The 19,101-nt window shown below is 43.9% G+C and overlaps 1 long non-coding RNA gene across 1 annotated transcript; it reads right to left on the bottom strand.

The window, feature by feature from the left end:
* Nucleotides 1–7,288: 7,288 nt before the first annotated feature.
* Nucleotides 7,289–9,007, bottom strand: LOC135298148 (uncharacterized). The gene is made up of 3 exons (XR_010360139.1): nucleotides 8,865–9,007; nucleotides 8,682–8,742; nucleotides 7,289–7,441 (listed from the first exon to the last, which is right to left on the bottom strand). It is a non-coding gene; the product is annotated as an uncharacterized LOC135298148 (long non-coding RNA).
* Nucleotides 9,008–19,101: the final 10,094 nt, after the last annotated feature.

The following is a 19,101-nucleotide window of genomic DNA, read 5'->3' as shown; positions in this document are numbered from 1 at the left end:
TGGACATTGGGACTGCTGTAACAGGGTGTTTGGCCTGTGCCAGCAGGCTGTGCAGGGCAGAAGGACCAACTCTTTGCCCTACCCTCCTGTCTCAAATGCCTTTTGCAAGGGCTGGCCCAAGGCACTGCAAGCATGGGGGCACAAACACAGAGGAATGAGCATCACCCTTCTCTTCTGCAGTCAGGGAAGAAAAGGGGCTGCTTTTCAAGAAGGAAGGGATCTCCCCAGAAGGCATTGTGATCTGAGACACATTCCAGTGGCCAGCCCTAGACGAGGACAAGCCTGTTCTACACCTCCCTCTGGCCTTTCATGCAACTAGTTCAGTAGCTAAAATTTAGGCAGAGTTTTAGGTGCCACAGCTAACCCAGAATCTTTCTTGTCAGACTTGTGACCTGCCCTAGAACACTCATGGGGTCCACTATCCTTGTATTCTCTCCAGTAAATCTGCTTCCACTTCCTCCACTTGAGACCTGGCCCTGTATTTGGATATTCCCAGCGCTGAAGAGGAAGATCACAGTGCTCTGTGATGCTACTGCAGGGGGAAGAGCACTGATTAAATTGGCAGCTCACTCCAGCTTTGGTGGCCAGTTGCTCTGCGAATGCAGAAGAGGAAGGCAAGAGCATCTCTCTTACCCAGCAGCTCTGCAGGAAGCCCATGGAGGCCACGCAGGTAACAAGATATCGAGTGCCAGTGCAGCCCAGGGGCTGCTCCAGGAACAGGCAATTAAAAGCAGCCGTCAGGGCAGCCTGTCACCCGTATCACTCTCCCAGACATCTTGTGGGGGTGTGAATGCCAGCAAAGGATGCCCTTTGTGACAGCCCCAGGTGTGAGCACACCACAGTGGGTGGGCAGCTAGAGCAGCTCCCTCTTAGACAACATGCTCCATCCCCACACTGCTGGGACACCTCTGAGGGGCAGAGGCAGAGCTCACTTTCTCTGAACTATCACATTAATGGCCCCTGCGATGGAGACAGACAAGAACTATGCCAGTTAATAGCAGCTGTAATGAGGGAGAGAAACAATTCTTTTTCCAGTTGAGATCGATAACAAGGCTCCCTTGGGTATCTATGGGAAGGAGATTAGGACTGTTACAGGAAATTAAGATGCACACAGCAGAGTGCAGAAGGAACCCTGGAGAGGAGTTTCAAAATTCTTGTAGCTTGATCAGAAATGATTCACTTATTTTCCCAGGTGTATTTTAAGAGAAGAGGCACAGGCTGCCATGTGGAAGAAATGCCATGCCATTCACTGGTCATGGGTAAACTGCTCAGCTTTAAAGCTCTTCCCATACTCCAACAGATGTAAATGCAGGTATCATTCTCACCTTCCTCTCCAGGTAATGGAGGCCCCACTTCCAGTGCACTTCATGTGAAAAGCAAGTAGGGACCCAGAAAAAACCTGGCCTTATTATCTACCAGGGTACCAGATGCAGTGTGTTTCTTTAGCACAGACTCACAGCTCAGAGGTGGGAGAGCTGCACTGGCATCTGAACCAGAGCAACTGCTCTGTTGCACAGATGCCAGTAGCCCTAAAACCTCAGCTAAGAACAGGGCCCAAAGCATGCTGGAGAAGAATAAAACATTTCTGAACAGATAACATTTTCTGCAGGCAGAAGGGTCTTAACTTCAACAATCATGTCATGGTTGTCATGTCCAGACTAAGAGTTGTATTTGTGGGTCCCTTCCAATTCAGGGTATTTCATGATTCTGTGATATGATCCCAGCTGGTCAGAACTTATCCCTTCCCAGTCTGTATTAGCATCCTCAGTCTGGAGTCAGAGCTTCACCTCTCACATGATGAATCATATCTCCCAGCAAGCCTCAATGGCCATTAAAGCAAAATTAGTGCCAGCCTGGCTTGTCCTCTGCTTTCAGCCCAGTCAACAACAGAGACAGCATTCTCTGCTCTGGGCCAGTCCTCTCCCAGCCCATGTGCTCAGGGCCTGTTCAACCCTCCCCTCACATGCAGGTGGCCTCTGCCATGCCAATTAGTATCAGTTCTGATTTTTCTTCCTGATGAGAACATGAGCATTTGGGACAGAAACCAAACAGCCTGCCTGACTTACTGAACAGCCAGGTCCCAAACAGCTGATGCTGCATTATCAGCAAGGACCATATCTGAGTACTGGCTCATTAGTTATCTCTCCTCTGGCCATTTAGAGCAAAATGAACAGAAAATGCTCATGGTCTCAGAAGAGTTGATCCTTTCCAAATTCAAGGCTCGCCTCCATTTGCTGTCTTCTACCCAACACCTGAAAATGTTTGCTTTCTTCAAGTGGCTAGGTTAGGACTACCATATAGCTCAGTTTAAGCCAAAAGAGTGTAGTTTTCCATGCTAATGGGCTTAACATTTCTGCCTGACAGCCCAGTGAAGCAGGTAGCATTTACAGAACAACAGAAACCCACAGATCAGAACTTACTCAGGTTTTTACTTACTCAGTACTTAAAATTAATAAACTGGACTGTCTTTGTCCTCTATGACAGCTCCTTACTGTCTGCACGCTTGGCTGTCAAATGTAACAGCATAACCAGGGCAAAAGAGCAAAGACTTAGTTTATCTTTTATTTGTGGGACTCCACAGATAAAACAGAATAGAAAAAACACTGTTCCCCTCCCAAACAGCAGTAAAACCCTGTGATTAGACTTCTCTGAGGAGCTGCATCTCACTAGCATTTGAGATTCCCAACTGGAATACAGTAGCCATGTTTCTACTATATTATCTCCTTCTGTTTGTCTTACAGGGGCTGAAGAGTCTACTGGTTTTCCAAGGAGAGGAGTGCCCAAGCTTCTCACAGGTTTCTAAGGAAGATGCAGGTGCTACAACCTGTGAGGATGAGGGTCCTTCGGGTCAGGTGCTTACAGGCATAATTTGAGTCAAGTTTGTTCTATTTAGCAACAGCTCAGATTAAGGCTCAGGAGGTCAGCTATGAAGGGTTGAAAAAAATGACTGCAAAGCAGAAAAAGGCTTGGCAGTCCCAGGAAGAGCCATGCCCCAGAAGGCCTGGGAACAAACAGAGTCAAGAGTAGTGCAAGGCTGTGCTTTTGACCATCCAGTGTTACACTGGAAACAACTTCATTTTTAAGAACCATTTCATAGAAGATACTCAATGAATTAGCGATGACAAAATCCTGCAAGTGTCTTCAACCTTTTAATCTGACTTTGAGTCCTTTCAGTTTGATTTCGCAAGTATTGTTGCACTTCCTTGAAGTGCCTGGAGAAGAACTTCAATTACAGACTTTTGTTGCTTCTCAAAAGACAGCTCAAGAGTCGTCTCCTGTATTTTCTCTTTTATTGTAGTTATGGCGAAAAGGAATCTTTCAGAGTTATTTTTGAAACGCTGACATAAAAGCCCATCTAAGATTAGCAAAGTACATGCTTGCTATACAGTTTTAAGGACTCCAGCAAGCTTCTTTCTTACTTAGCTGCTATATTCAGCTCTCTAACACTGCACACTCTGTCTTACTCTTACAGACATCAGGAGCAGATAGACAAGGGAGAACAGAAAGGATGCAGGGGATACCCAATTCTTTACCATACAGAACAGTAGTAGGTTTCAAGTGAGAGCTCTCATCTGTCCCAAGCATACACCATAAATGCAGCTGGTGAGGGGGGAAAAAAACGAGCATTTGTAGCATACAGGTCAGAGGCAATATGGCCCTCTTGGCCCTCCTTTGTTTTGGCTCAGTCACAGAACATCTGCAACAAATTCATTTCCCTTGGTGTGTTGCAGCCCCCTTGCTGCACACAGACCGTGTGTTCAGCATCTGCTGCCTTTCCTCACGGGTTCATGGTGTACTTTCAGCCAGTTGTCACAGCACCTATGACTGCAGGCTTTCAAAGTCTTTCACAACTGTGTACAAGATGGATCTTCAATCCCAAGGCTGACACAAGACCTCTATGTTAAATTTCATACACTGTCCAGATGAGAAATTGAACTTGACTCTTCCTACAAGGAAAACTAGGTACAGAACTTGAAAGGACCCATGTCCTTTCAAAAGCCATAACTTTACACCTTCCAAAGGAGATTGGATGGGTAAGTCCCTACTTTGGAATGCTGTTATTTTGAACATTTATACTTTTCCCTACCATTCCAAACCCAAGGTGGCGTGTAATCAATTTCATTGTACTACACATTTTTACTGCCACAGAGCAGCAGCTCTAAGTTATGAAGGAACAATTGTTTTGAAACTGTTCACCAGAAACCCATCAAGAGTAGTATTGTGTAAGGAATTTTTTTTCTTAAAAGAATTCATAGCTTGAAGCATCTATTTCAGAAAGGATCTTCAGAAGTTGACACCCTTTTTCATGCAAGGTGCAAAGCTCAGAAGACCGTGATGTAAACAGGAAGAGGATGCAAGGTCTATAAACACAGAACTGCCAGACTGACGTGAGCTACAGAGAGTCAACAACTTTTCATCCCTTAAATTCCTACTTCTCAAAGCTTCCTGCTGCAGACAGGCCCTTCCTCCTTTGTTAGCACCTCCTGTTCAGTTTCCTTTGCCACCAGGAACACCCAAGCACACCCTGCAAAAATACTTCAGCTGGGAATTAACTCATCTAGCACTGTGTACCAGAGAGAACAGATTTCTCTTTCCAGGATGGGGGACACTCTTCTGTGGATCAATGTGCCATCATTGCTGGGAGGTGGCTGAGGAACCTCGAAGGCAGGAAAGTAACTACTGAAGGGTGGGGGAAAGGGAGCAAAAAACTAAAACTGGAGTGCTCACTTGCCAAAAGTCTGTGGTGGCATGCAGCAGCCGTCTGGAGACCAGAGCTATGAGGCCAAACCCATGGGCAGGAAGAGTTGCCTCCAAAACCCAACCTCACACTGAACCAGCTGATGCTTGGGGAATTACACTAGGTCAGCTTGATAACCTACCTGCTAGCATCCCTTTGTTGTGGTCCCATTCTCAGTATGCCACCCTGGCTGCTGAGGCAGAACATGCTCTTCCCTCTGCTTTTGTCCAAGGTTCAGTTTTCACCAACAGGAATTGCTGAGCACCAAAATTTACTCAAGGCTGTGGTTACAGGACCCCAGTACAGCTTATGCTTTTTTCATTTACTTAAGCCTGAAATAAATGAACAATCCTGGACAGGAAATCCCAAACATTAAGCAAAGGGTCTGGGAGAGCTCTCATGGGTTTTCCTCTATTATATACATAGAATCCCTCTGTTATATATAGAGAATTGTACTGCCCCGTTAGCACGTGAATTGTCTCAATTCCCACAGTTAAAAACTTCTCTGCTCTCTAAATGCTTCCTCTACACACTTGCTTTTCCTGGCTGTTTCTCCAGCACAACCTAACACAACTCTGGGTTTCATTCTCACCCAGTACTTCATAGTAGGAAAAGGCAGAAAACTCTGAGCGGTAAGAAGAGAGGCTTAATACTCCTTTGACAGAACTAGCAGGCCAAGAGGTGATCTTGTGCAGATGTTTGTGCTCTTATGACTGCAGAGCAGCTCATGGTGAGCAAGGATAAATATACAACAACTAAGAATCAAGATTAAAAGGTACATCACCTGTAGTACTGCCATTTACAAGGTGTGTGCATCTGAGAATTTGTACAAAGAGGCAGCAGATAGCATTTTGAATTTCACTGGTAATACAGATATGAATTGGCCAAGCTTTAATGACCTTTACCTGTTATTTAAATCTTCAGCTTGTTCAGCAAAGGCTACAACAAACAAATTGACAAATGTTGTGTTCTGTACAATGTGTGTCTTTGCTATTCACTAGGAATTGCTATGTGGGGGATAGCTAGCAAAGCTCCAAGTGAGGGAAAAAGCCAAACTCACCATTTCCTTGGAGTAATGCTGTAAGCAACAGGGCTTTCTATGAAGTAGCTAAGCACTGAGGCTGCACTGCAGGATCTGGTTGCAGGTTTATTGAATGTCAGTGTCTGCTGTAACCAACCTGTATGCACAGACTTTTCCAGGACTGTTCCTTTCCTGACTGCAGAAATTCAGCAGGAGCCAGATCACACCCTGCCCCAGCCTGTGCTGCTGCCAGCTGCTCCCAGGAAGTGCAGGAGCAGTAAGCAGCACACAAACAGCGTGTTGAGATGCTACAGGAGAGGTCAGGACACTGGCAGGGACATGCTCTAAGTGCCAAGTCAGCCCTGCTGCTCCCTGTTACTCACTGCCCTTCCATAAAGCTTTCTGCCCTGCTGGTACTCACTGCTCTCACCCAGCAGAGAGAGCAAAATTCTTAGGTTTGAGGAAGCTGATGGCATTCTCCTTTCCCACTGACAAAAGCACCTAGGTGCAGGCTCCTACAAATGGCTTTGATGAACTTGGATGGGGGAATTGCTGTTGACAGAATGAGAGCCATCAGCCAAAACAAAGTTCAGCTTGGATCAAGGCTGAGCTGCCTTTCAAGCCTGACTAACCACAAATATGAACGACAAAGCCTTCCCTTCCTGTGCACCTTCTGCCTCCCCTTGGATCATGCAAAAGCAGAGGGTGGATGTAAATGTGGGGCCATCTTTGACTAATTCTGTGCTTGAACATGAGCCAGAAAATACTGGAAACAGATGTTTTTAGGGGGATATTTTTTTCCTGGAAGTTCCCCGTCTTCCCAGAGACACTCCTTACCTGAAAGACTGTCAGAACTTAAAGAATATTGTCATTAGAGCTGAGCAGGAACTATACTTCCTATCCTATTAAAAGAAACCTTCCTTCTGTACCCCTTGTGACGAAATCATGCTTTGTTAGTCTTCTTACACAAGGAAAGGAAAGCAAAACAAAGTAACAAAAAACTCCATCAATTAAGAAACCACCTGTGTGTTTCACCATAGCTAGTGGGCAAGCAACTGCACAGAATATGCAGAGTTGGAAGGGACCCAAGAAGATCACTGTGTTCGACTCCTTGTCCTGCACAGGACCATCCCAAGTGTCACACCTTGCTTGGAGACCAAGTTCTCTCTCCCCAGGTTAGAGAGCCTTTAATCTAGTTTTGCATCCCTAATAATAGCATGGATCTCCAGGCTGCTGATGCGTCAGTAATGATATTTTCAGGAGTTTTGGATGAATTAAATTCTTTGCAGGATGGCAACCTGCCTGGAGCCTGACCTCTGCTGTGGAGTTGGGATAGGAAAGTTCACAGAGTACTTCTTGCAAGTAACTCAGAGCCATGGAAACTGCCAAAACAAAACCAAAAGATCTTTCGATGGTGTTGACAGACAGCTCCAGATTGTTATCCAGGACACTGTTTACAAGCAAAGTGTGAGACATCACTAGACATATGCAAAATACATTGCAACTTCTGAGGAAAAACTTACCAGAGTCAGGTAAGAAAAGCGGCCCAACCTGTTATTCCCACTGTATTTCAGTCAAATGTGTTCGTCTTGCTTATGAAACCTGAAAGGGAGTTTCACACCATACAAATTCAGGGGTTCTTCCAGCTCATGCCTGGCCTTGTAAGCTGGGATAGGTGAACTCTGCAGGCAGGACAAAACCAGTTTGGCAGCTTTGCATAGGGAAATGCTGTACTGATAGGAGCTTTTGAACCAGCAAAGGCAGACACCCAAGTTGTACAGCTATTACAGGCAAGGTATTTCAGAAAGACTTCCAAAACTGCTGACCTAGAAGATCTCTGGAAACTATTTGTCATACCGCTTTGAAGTTGTACAGGAAGTCTGATAAGGCAGAACTTTACTTCCCTGTGTGCTCTCTCCACCCCCCTTCTTTACTCACATGAGGGGAATGTCAGGAATATCTGGTGCAAGAAATTCTGCACATGGTCCAGTATAACACTCCAGTAATTGCCACTTTTGCCGTACACTTTCTTTTTTTCTTTCTTTTTTTTTCTTGGGAATAGCACTGAAGATAACAGTGCATATTTCAAAGCATGCAATGCTCCAGTACAAACAAGTTAACTTTGGGCAGAGGAAGAAATACCTAAGTGTTATGGATAGCCAGATCCCAAGAACAGAATAATTCCTTAGTTCAAGAATGGAAAAAAGACCCAAAAAAATCTATTCTCAGTGTCTTTAACCAGGCTGTGAAGCATAAAAGCCTATTCCCCTGAAGTTGTCATACAGGCAGTTATAACTGGCAACAGATTTGTCCTAAGGATCAGAAAAAAGAAATTCATTTTGCCTGATCTAGATTGAAGAAGATTAGTGTCAAAATACCACAGCAAGATCTCAGACTACAGACTATCCTTTCCATTACAAAAACCAAAATAAATTCACACATGCTGACACAAAAAGGTTCTTTTATACAACTTCTATAGTGCAACTAAGAAACCCCAAAAATTAAACCAAGCGTTAGTTCATTCATGTCTGTTAATGAATGCATAAATCAAGTTGTCACAGATATCTATTAACTCTACCTTAAGACAATAAAAATGTTACATTGTATGATTTTTGAGGGGGCATATCTAGTCTCACACCTTATTTTTGACTGGCAATACTAATGTAACTTTAGAGAAGTTAAAGGCAGTTCTGCATAAAACTGGAATAACTCTTGATAGAATCTGCAAAATCCTAATTAGCATATGCTCAGCAGAGAAAAAACATTTTCAAATGGGCAAATTGAGATTGTTTTTTTTTTGTTTGGTTTTTTTTCCTACCATCTTTAAAGAGGTTGAAAAAACAAATTCTATTTTTGTTATTTGTACACAGGGCCATTACCAGAGTTCATTAAAATGTGAATGCCCACAATAACATGACTGACCCTTGACTCCTTTCACTCTGCCAGTTGCTTCTACATGGAAAGTCTCTGTACCCATTTCAAACTGTGGAGAGAAAAAGAAAAAAAAAAATGGGTCTAACAAAGGGAAGGGGGAAAAAAAGTCCTGGATCCACGGCCATATGGTGAATGTTTCCAGAGGTTCCAAAACCTGAAAAATTCAATTACCTTAATATCCCAGACACTAAACTTTCTTGAAAAACAAATGTTTTAAACAGAATATCTGGAAGATAACCTGGTATTTAATTTAACCAAATTCAGGTAGCCCTCTGATCAACCTTCCTGGTCACCATTTGCATTGCTGGGGTAGTTTGAAGCCAGAAATTTTGCTATGCAGCTGCTTGAGGATCAGGCTTTATCAGCAAGTGCTCACCTGTTGACCATTATTACTTCAATAAGCCAGGAGAGTCAGCATCCCTCCCTGCCCACCCCAACCTGCCACATCTGGAGTTCACATTTCCCTCACATGCCAACCAGCAACAACTTCTTGAGGGGTTTTTATTTTTAAGATAGACGTCTCTAGACCAATCTCTTTCTCTTCTTACCCCATCTCTGGTAAAGGGGGGTAGGCTAATTCTTTTGTACAAGGCTTGTAGAGCATGGTCTTGTTAAAGGCTGGAGCAGATGGTGAAGATGCCTTATGGGAACAGTAACAAACACAGATAGGATGGGATGCACCCAGGATCAACACAGAGCAGCCATCAATAGCAGCAATACCAAATGGAACATCATTTATCATTGTAAAAGACAAGATATGGTTACCTTGAGGGACTGTTTAAATCCCACTGCATCCTTTCAACTAGCACCCTGCAGTTTTGGCTATGGAGCAATTCCACCTCCTTTCCTTCAACATGACTAGTTTGGTATTCAGTAGGGTAAGGTGCTTTATTGCCCATGTAGCTCTTTATACTGTCAAATGAGCACACTCACACAGAACTAGAGAACCAAAGAAATAAGCGTTCTTAAAACTAAAAAAAAAAAAAAAAGAAGGCATGAAGTAAAATTGTCTCGATAAAGACTACAGGGTGAAAATCGGGGCAGAGCAGGAATGAGGAGTTACCCTGGCCATCAAGCTCTGCTAATTCCTCTGGATGGTGCTTGCCACTTCTTGCAGAAAGAGTGAACAAAAGCAGTTTTCCTTTGAATACCAATCAGGTTCTTTACCAGATACTCTTAAATCTAACTTTAAACCCTGATTGCTGCAATTCTGCCACATTAAAGCGATTCTGTGAAATAACACTGATTTATTCACAATGCTGCTATTTAGCAGCCAGAGCATCAGAGCAATACAGTTATGTTTTGATTTCAATTCAATTGCCAACAGAGTAGAAGTCATAGCACAAAGCTGAGATATGCATAGCACAGCTGCGATAGTGGTCACACCCCAGCAGCTCTCTGCCTCTCCTTCCCCGGTTTAAAGTCTTTTTGGAAATGCCTCTGTTGCGTGGCCCTGGGCCAATGCACAGGGGCTCACACCATTTACACAGGCAGACCCACAAAAATGAGGAGGAATTTTCACTGAGAAACAGATTGATACCCATCTTCACCCACAGAGGTGGTTTCTGGAGGTAGCACCATCTGGAGAGGTTGTAGGAGATGGGGTTTGAGGAAAGGGAAATACCATGTCCCAGGAGGACACAGCCTTTTCACATGGAAGAGATCTAAAAGCTGAAATTAAAAAAGAGTTCAAAAGGAGCAATTCCCTTTTCAGAGGGGAAATGAGAAGTCACCTCAGGCCAGAGCAAGAACACCTCTTCCAGCAGACTTATTTCAGCATAGCTAGGACCAGTCCCTCCAAGCAAAAGGGATAGGTGCCCAGACCTCACTAGTCAAGAAAAGTCTGACTAGAAAAGACTACTCTCAAATTTAACTCTACTGCAAACTTAAGTATCAGAGCACCAGGGTTTCAACATGCAAAAATACAATTGCCTCTTCTGAAAATAACACTTTTCAAAGGACTTTACTAATCAAGCGCTAAAGAAATGCTCAGATACAATTAGAAAGGACACAAACACTTTCAGCAGCCAACTTTTACCATGCTTTGTTCTGCAATTGCAGCCAAACTGCTGCACAAGCATTTAGCAGGTAGAAATAAACACTCACCAGTAATTATTTGCAGAGATCTATGTAGCTGAATCAAGAAAACTGCACTTGCACCTCTCAGCAGCTACAGCAAGCACCCAAAGTCAGTCAAGACCCACCTCACTTCCCAGCAGGACCGACCTTATTCCTTAGCCCCCTGCAGAAGCACCTTATCACTAGAGACTGCTGACAAGCATTCACTACAGTTGCAAGGCAGAGGATTAATTACAGCTTTGACTACCACACTGGTAAATTGAATGACCTCTTTCGGGTGGCCTGAATGAGCAGAAATATCCCATCCTCATACACATTTACAACAGCAGCAACCCAGGTTAATAGCTCAGCCTAGAACACTACTAAAAGTCTTGATTCTTGTCTAAATATTTTTCCCCAATGTCTCTGCACAATAAAGAACTCAATTTTTCATGTTCTAGACACATTTTTTTACCCAGAGTTGAAGGAGCTCAATGTTTTGGGAGGTCTATATTTTACCTGGAGGGATAAGCTGCTTTTAAGCAGAGCTTGCTAATGTGACAAAGCTATAGCATGGAGGACTTCACCAGTGCTCCTTGAGGAAGTGGCTGCATTTCTTTAGTCTCCCTGGGAGATGTCTTAGCCCTGATGGGCTGCCCCAGATAGGTTTCTGCAATGCTGGAAGGGTGCCATGGGCTCCAGGGAGCAATTCCCTTCCTCCTCCTTTTCTCCCCTGTGCCCAGGAAAGGCCCTTTTACGGTAGTAATTCCATCTCCAGCTAGTGTGATACTACAGGTTTTGTTACTCTCAATTTTAAAATAATAATGCTGTTGAAATAAAAGCATCCTGTCCTGTTCCTCTTAATTCTTGGAGACAGAAATGAGGCCACAGCAGTAGTTATTCTCTGTTCTTCGGTCCCTGGGAATCCCTAGGAGCTTAGCACCCTGCTCTTAGGAGCCATCCCCAGCCAGCTCCCGGCTGGTTCACTGCTTCTTAGCAGTTGAAATCTCAAATAGCAGATACAATTGTTTTCTTTTATATCAAGGTTTCTGTGTGTGTCATGCTCCATGTAAAAAAATGCAGTGATATTTAATGAGGTAAAGGGTGTTTCCTCAAAGCAGGAGTTTATAAACCAGTTGTTTGAATCAAATTCAACTATGAAGCCACAGAAATTCCCCTCACCAAATTTTTTGAGTTCTGAGTCACCATCTGGAGGAGCTGCCTGGCTGTGGGGGAGGCCAAGGGATCAAATTCAGATTGGAGGCCTCACTTGGGAAGACTAAAGTTAGGTGAGAGGAATCCCAACCAAGATGCTGCAACAGCTGCTGAGAGTATTTCTGGAGCAGCCACCAAATGAAATACAACACGAGTTTTTTGACAGGGTACACTGCTGCATTTAGAAATTAAGCTTTACAGCCCTATTCCTGTTTTGGAATTCTTTTAACTGTGGGAGATGCAGGACATGCTTTAGTTCATCACCTCCAAGAAGAAATAGGTGTCTAAATCCCAGTGATTTCAGCAGGAGCTGAGATCTTCCAAATCTAGGGCTTTGGAACCCATATATGATCTGTCTATCATTCCCTCTCCCATGACTGGTTTGTCTGTACACATAACTAATCAGAATAAAATGGTAGACTCCATTATTTTTTTTCAAGCAGGATTAACTGAAATTTGGTGGGGGAGGGGAAAGGTCTCCTATGAGGTGTGGATCTGCTAGTGGATGGAAAGAAATGTTTTTCCCTGGCTGAAGAGACCAGTGCAGGCAGTGGCAGATAGCAGTGGCTGGTGCTGGGCAGCCCCTTCTGCTGCCTGACCTAACTGTGACTTGCTCTGCTGGGTCCCTTTGGTTGGCTGGCACAATCAAATTTAATGTAAACTTCACAGATTTTTTTTTCTTTCATACTTTTTTCTATCCATCCACACTTACCACTACTGCTGGGTAGTAGCCATATGTAAATTATCAAATAATTCTATCTGTGAGCTCTGAAATTACCTACTGTTAGCAGTCATCTTACACATCCTGTTGCTGCATCAGTGTGGCAGATTTTTTTTTCTGTTTTATTCCCCTCTGTGAATACAGTAAAAAAATGCAATAGCAGATAAATGGCCAAATAGTTTTCTGCAAACTATGTCTGCATGCAGTGAAAATGGGCCGCACACAGCCTCCAAACACTAGATTGTTGGCAATTCTGCTTTAAATTTTGGAATGTATCTGGGCTTTCCTGTCTACTTTTGCTTACTCTGAACACTCTGAAGACATCCTGGGAAGAACTGTCATTTCCTAGTCAGAAAGAACTGACATTTCCTAGAAAGCATTTATTGTAAGCATCAATGAAAATTTACTTCTACACTTCATACCCACTGGGAAAAGGAGAAGGTTTTTTTTAACAATTTAGAAGATAAGAAGAAGAAAAAAGATTATTTAAACAATCAATGGGGATTCTTAACCTTTACTAGGCATATTTTTTCATTGAATTTTCTTGTTTTAAGTGACAAGGGAAAAAATAAACCAACCAAAAAAAAAAAACCCACTAAAAACCACAACAAAATTCAAACCTACATACAACCCAGAAAATAAAGATTAGGCATGTCACATGCATGACAGCAGGTTAAGAGAGATCCTGGACAGGTCATTTAGCTTGCAAAATCAGATGATGTGGAGCTGTGAAATAAAAAATTCTCAAAAATTGTAATTCTCAGAAATGTTAGCTTGATTTATTACTGGCATTTAACCAGTGAATGATTGTAGAAAACAGTGGTTAGACAGTAACTAGTCATAGCAGACTGTCAAGTATTCACCAGATATTTGGGCAAACCAGCTGTCTATCGTGCATGTATCATACAATTTCTGGCTGTAGCTCTGCACAGATGGCTGCAGCGTTCTGCTTGTAACACAACGTAACACAACACAGCAGAGCAGAGCATAACACAGCACAATGTAATGTAACAGGGCACCCTGATGCATTCTCTGCTTTACAACAAACCAAGCACGGCATGCTGGTGGCCCCCATTTCCCAGCACTTCCTACCAGGAGGTGATGTGGGCACAGAATGGGAGGAGTTCAGAGTCAGCTTCAAATGAGAATTGTGAAACAACAACTACAGAAAGAAACGTGTTGCAGACCATGACAAGTTGCACTCAGAAAGGAGCCCAGCTGGAGTTCAAGTAAGACATGACTGCAGATTTGAAAAGACCTTTTTGCTGGAAAACAGCTTGATCTTGCCTGAAAACACATACCAGACTGCAGAAATTCTATAAGCAAAAAGAGGAATCTGGCTGTGAGTAAAGTGATTAAACAACAGCTTTAACATTCGGTGACAAATGTTTCAGCAGCATCTGAAGTCACTTGAGGGGCCTGATACTCCTTGTTTTAAGAGGGCCACAGAGAAAAGAAATGCCTTTAGAAAAGCAATAGAAAGCCACTGTGTGTAAAAGCAAAACCAGGCTCATTCTGATGCTGTTGCTCATTCTCAGCCCTGCCTTTGCTTCTGAGGGAAGGTCCTATTTTAAGCTTCTTGAAGTGGTGCAGCAGCAGCTAAGCAGTTTGCTATGTGCCAGAGCATGTGGGAGTCTGTGCTGCAGAAAACTGGGCAGAGGCCCAGCTGACCCCTCTCAGGCCACAAGATCTGTTGTCTTCAGGCCCATCTTGTAAATTTTTGAGGATTCTGTGAAAATTTTATGACCCTCAGCTGCTGGAGCAGGAAGTGGCAGTAGGAGCAGGAAGGTAGACAGTGGAATAAGAAGGAACAAGATTATTTTTTCCCACTAAAGAATTGGCTGACTTTGGCTAAACTCAAACACACACATGCACTAATAGCTGTCACTGGCATAAGACAAAATACAGGAAAAGTTATTTCAAAAGTAGGTTAGCTTTTTGTTGTGGCTTAACCCCAGCCAGCCATCAAGCCCCACACAGCCTCTTGCTCACTTCTCGACCAGTGAGATAAGGGAGAGAACAGAAAGGGTAAAAGAAAAAAATACTCATGGGTTGAGATAAAGACAGCTTAATAGGAAAAGCAAAAGCCATGCACATAAGGAAAGTAAAACAAGGAAAGAATTTACTGCATCCCATAAGCAGGGATTGTACATAGTACAGCCATCTCCAGGAGAGCTGGGCCTCATCATATGTAATGGTTACTTGGGGAGACAAACACCATCACTCCAAATGTCCACTCCTTTCTCATTCTTCCCCCACTTTATACACTGAGCATGATATCATATGGTCTGGACCATCTCTTTGGTCATTTTGGGTCACCTGTCCTGACTGTGTCCCCTCCCAGACTCCCATGCACCCCAAACTTCCTCACCAATGTGGCAGTACAAAAAGCAGAAAAGGCCTTGGTTCTCTGTAAGTCCTGCTCAACAATAACAAAAATATCACTGTAATATCAGGCCTGTGCTCAGCACAAATCCAAAACAGAGCCCCGATTTGCCACTGAGTAGAAAATTAACTCTAACTGAGCTGAAACCAGCACACTTTTGTGAGTAAATAAATTAAGTACATTGAACTAGGCTTGATTTTAAAGTGAATACTAGATAAACATAATATTATACTGGTTTTGGGTACTAAAAAACTGGTAAAGACAGGAATTCCTCAAAAAATGTCTTACCCTTCTTGGGCACAAACATTGAGAAAATGAATTCTCCTAATGTACTTCTCCAGTTAAGGGCAGCATTTAGTGGCTGAAAATCTGTCTGAGCTTTTCTGAGTACTGGGAGCACTTCAGCTAACCAGCTAAACCATCTCCCTCTTGGCATCACAACTCAGGAAGGCTCAGTTGACACAAGAACTTGTAGAGCCCAAGGCTGGCAGATGATTTAGGACACACCTTACATTTTTCTGGGAAATGTGAATTAGAAAAGCTTCTTCCCTAACCATCATCCTGAAAGGCCGGTGAAGGAGCTGTGAGCTGCCATGGTGTGAAGAAGTGTTGCTGACTTTGGCTTCTCAGGGCAGAGGAGAGCAGTCTCCTCCATGGGGGTTGGTATCATGGAATCAGCAGAAGGGAGGGGAGATTTCTGATTGTCCCTTACAAACCTCAGCTGCTGGGGTGGGCAGGGCACTGCTCAGCCCTTCAGTGCAGACTGCAAAGTAGTCCATCTGTCCATTCGGGACTCAGTCCCTACTGCACACTTTGAAACACTGAAAAATGCATGCTTAGTGTAAACCCTACTTTGAAACCCCTATCCTCAAGGCTCCCTGGGCAGAAGTATCCCTTTGATTTCCAACAGAGCAAAGCTGATGGTGGTGGTGTGGAGGAGGTGGGATGGAGGGCTGGGCTTGTGTTGCTCACCATGTCGACAGACCAAATACGGGAGGTGGTATCTGTGAAGCTGCTTTTTCCCTGGAGCTCTGACAGAAGAGAAGTACCGAGGACTGGCCATTGCTGAAAGTCCCTTTTATAACCAATGCTGAATGCTCTTATTTGTTATTTGTAATGATGTCATTGTTCAGATGTGCTTACAATGGGAGCTTCCCGGTCCACACTCTTCCTCATGGACCTCTTGACAGTGTTTGGCCCTGTGTATCCATCCAGGGCTGTGGCCACAGGCACTGAAGCAATCTGGACTTGAGGATCTGTACAACTTGCCAGTGTGACAAGCAGCTGCCTGTTTACAACATATTCCTCTGTATCTGGATGGTGTTGAATCAAGCCCTCAGTAAGCTCAAAGAGTGACAGAGATATCCCTGTTTGTAGTTGTTTAATTGTTTTGCATGGCCTAAAACAGCAACTGCAACAAGCACAGACAAGCAAACCATATGACAGGGAGTGCTTCTCATCAGCTCCAGGCATCATCTACAATCTTTCTACAGTGTGTGTTTGATTTCGGGGCGGGGGGGGGGATGTGGGGGTGTGGAATGAAGCAACTGGGTCAGGATATTCTCTTAATAGGCAGGACTGTTGCAGGAAACGTGCTGCTAGTGACATGCTAGGCAGAAATGACAGCAAGCTCATGGAAATATATGGAAATTTGACATCCCGCCCTCTGTCCCCCTCCCCACCCTCTGGTATGTATGAATTTGAATCTGCTTTTGAGTCCCTGCTGTGCAGGGGCTGTCCATCCATCTGGCAATGTTACAAACGCATTTTGGTGCTGTCTACAACATGCCTGGTGTAACCTCCTTTCTATAGCCTCTGCTCTCCTCCTCGCAATCTTTGTTTGATGTGGAGGAATGAAGCCTTGCAAAGCAGACCCAATGAACCATGAGGAACTGCAGGGCCCAAACTGCCGGCTCCCAAGAGGGAGAGGGGGATGGGGGGAAAGCACAAAAGGAAGAAAGGGGAAAGGAGGTGGAAGAATAAGCTGAAAACCACAAAGGAGATCTTACAAAGGCAGGGTGGGGGAGAGAGGATAAGGAGAATGCCAGCAGAGATGGGCTGTGCCCTCTCTACAGGGGTTTAACACTCAGTTATTACTGGCTTTGCAGTTGTATTACATCTGTCAAAATCTCAGATTCTGCCTGTCAAGGTATTTACATTATGCTCACTCATGACAGCAGCAAGCCTGTCACCAGCTTCCCTTCTCCTCTCCAAGGCTGTTAAGGAGGGAGAAAGCCTTTGTTTATTTGTCAGTTGTGACTTCTTTCTGCTTCTTTCTTGCCCCAGCCAGGTCACAGATGGTCACTACAGAAGCGAGACACAGTGGCATTGCAGGTGCTGGGGATTATAATGGCCATTGGGGAAAAATGCTGAAGTTCCTGTTTTAATCAAGAATTGCATTTACATATTTATCTAAGAGCTAAAGTGTTAATTTAGTTGCTCAGTAATTGATTTTGGTTTCTTTATGGCACTAAGGCAACCTATTCTGTACATATTAATCAGAAGTTCTATGGCCCGTGACTTTAGGACATTTTATTAGAAGTTAGCTGAGGGGAAAAAAAATGGAAACATTCAAATCTCTCTCTGATATGACTCTGTGGAACAGCTGTTTACAAGTTCAGAGCCAGTGCACTGAATGCAGATTATGAGAGTCAGAAGCACTTAAGATTGAAACAGACTCTTGGTTTTGTTTCCCTAAGAAAGAAATTTAAATTGTGCTGATAATTTATGGAGGAAGCCTAGATCTTTCTAGCTTGATGCCTTTGAATGACAGCATTAACAGGAGAAGTTTTCCTGAAGAATCTGCAGGGGGAAAATTTACCCTCAGGATACACAGAGCTTTTCTGGCAGTTTACTGAAAGGTGGTGGGAAACTGGGACACTGATGATGGCCTAATCTCCAGAAGGCCAACTTCTGCTCCTGGGTGAACCTTGCAGGTACTGTTCATATGCAAGTGCCAGTCTGAGCAGTCATATGTCTTTAACAGGGAAACCAAATGTGTTTGCAACTAATACAGGAGCATTGTTCCATTTTAACTTCTCATTTTTTTTCTGGAGCAGGTCACATTCTGACTCAGCCTCACTAAAATATTCCCCTCAAAAAGAAAATAATCCCCTGTGCCCCAGCTATGGAGACAGTGAAACTTCTGGACTTGAGACCTCACAGGGGCCACCAACAGATTTCCACTTTTTAAACAATAAATTAATTTCTTTGATTTCTGCTATTTGTACTTTGCACATACTAATAGAGGAGCACATACAAAGGCTGAGGAAGAGCCATAAAGCTGCTGCTTCTGCTTTTATTTGGAGCTTCAAGGACAGTTTGGAAGGAATATGTGGGCTGCAAAATTCCCAGCCAGATCTGCAGCCTTTAGAAAACTGAGAGTTCAGCTAGAGCCAGGGAGCTGGAGCCGTCTTCTTTGGCAGCATCTGGCCCCAGGCTCCTGTGTTTCAAAGGGGGCTAATAAGAAAAATATTTCCCCTGGAAAAGGAGAAATATAACCCATTTAAAAAGGGAAAAAAAGGAAAACCCAGGGAACTACAGGCAGGTCAGTCTCACCTCTGTGCCTGGCAAAGTCATGGAGCAGATGGGATAGAGTGCTCCTTCAGAAGTTTGCTGATGACACCAGGTTGTGTGATGGGGTCAACATGGTGGAGGGAAGGGATCCATCCAGAGGGACCATGACAGGCTTGAGATGTGGGCCTGTGAAAACCTCATAAAAGTTTAACAAGGCCAAGTACAAGGTTCTGTGCTTGGGCCAGGGCAATCCCAAGCACAAATACAGGCTGGACAGAGAATGGATAGAGAGCAGCCCTCATGATAACAACCTGGGGATGTTGATAGATGAAAAGCTCAACACAACGCAACAAAATCACACTTGTGGCCCAGAAGGCTAAGCTGCATCAAAAGCAGCATGACCAGCAGATCAGAGGAGGTGATTTTCCCTCTCTGCTCTGCTCTTGTGGGATCCCACTTGGAGTACTGTGTCCAGCTCTGATTCCCCCAACAAAAAGGACATTGACCTATTG

This window comes from Passer domesticus, chromosome 3 (genome assembly GCF_036417665.1).
Source record: "Passer domesticus isolate bPasDom1 chromosome 3, bPasDom1.hap1, whole genome shotgun sequence".
Classification (NCBI taxonomy): domain Eukaryota; kingdom Metazoa; phylum Chordata; class Aves; order Passeriformes; family Passeridae; genus Passer; species Passer domesticus.
Note: the sequence above shows the minus strand (reverse complement) of the source record. Positions and strands in the feature narration are given on the sequence as shown.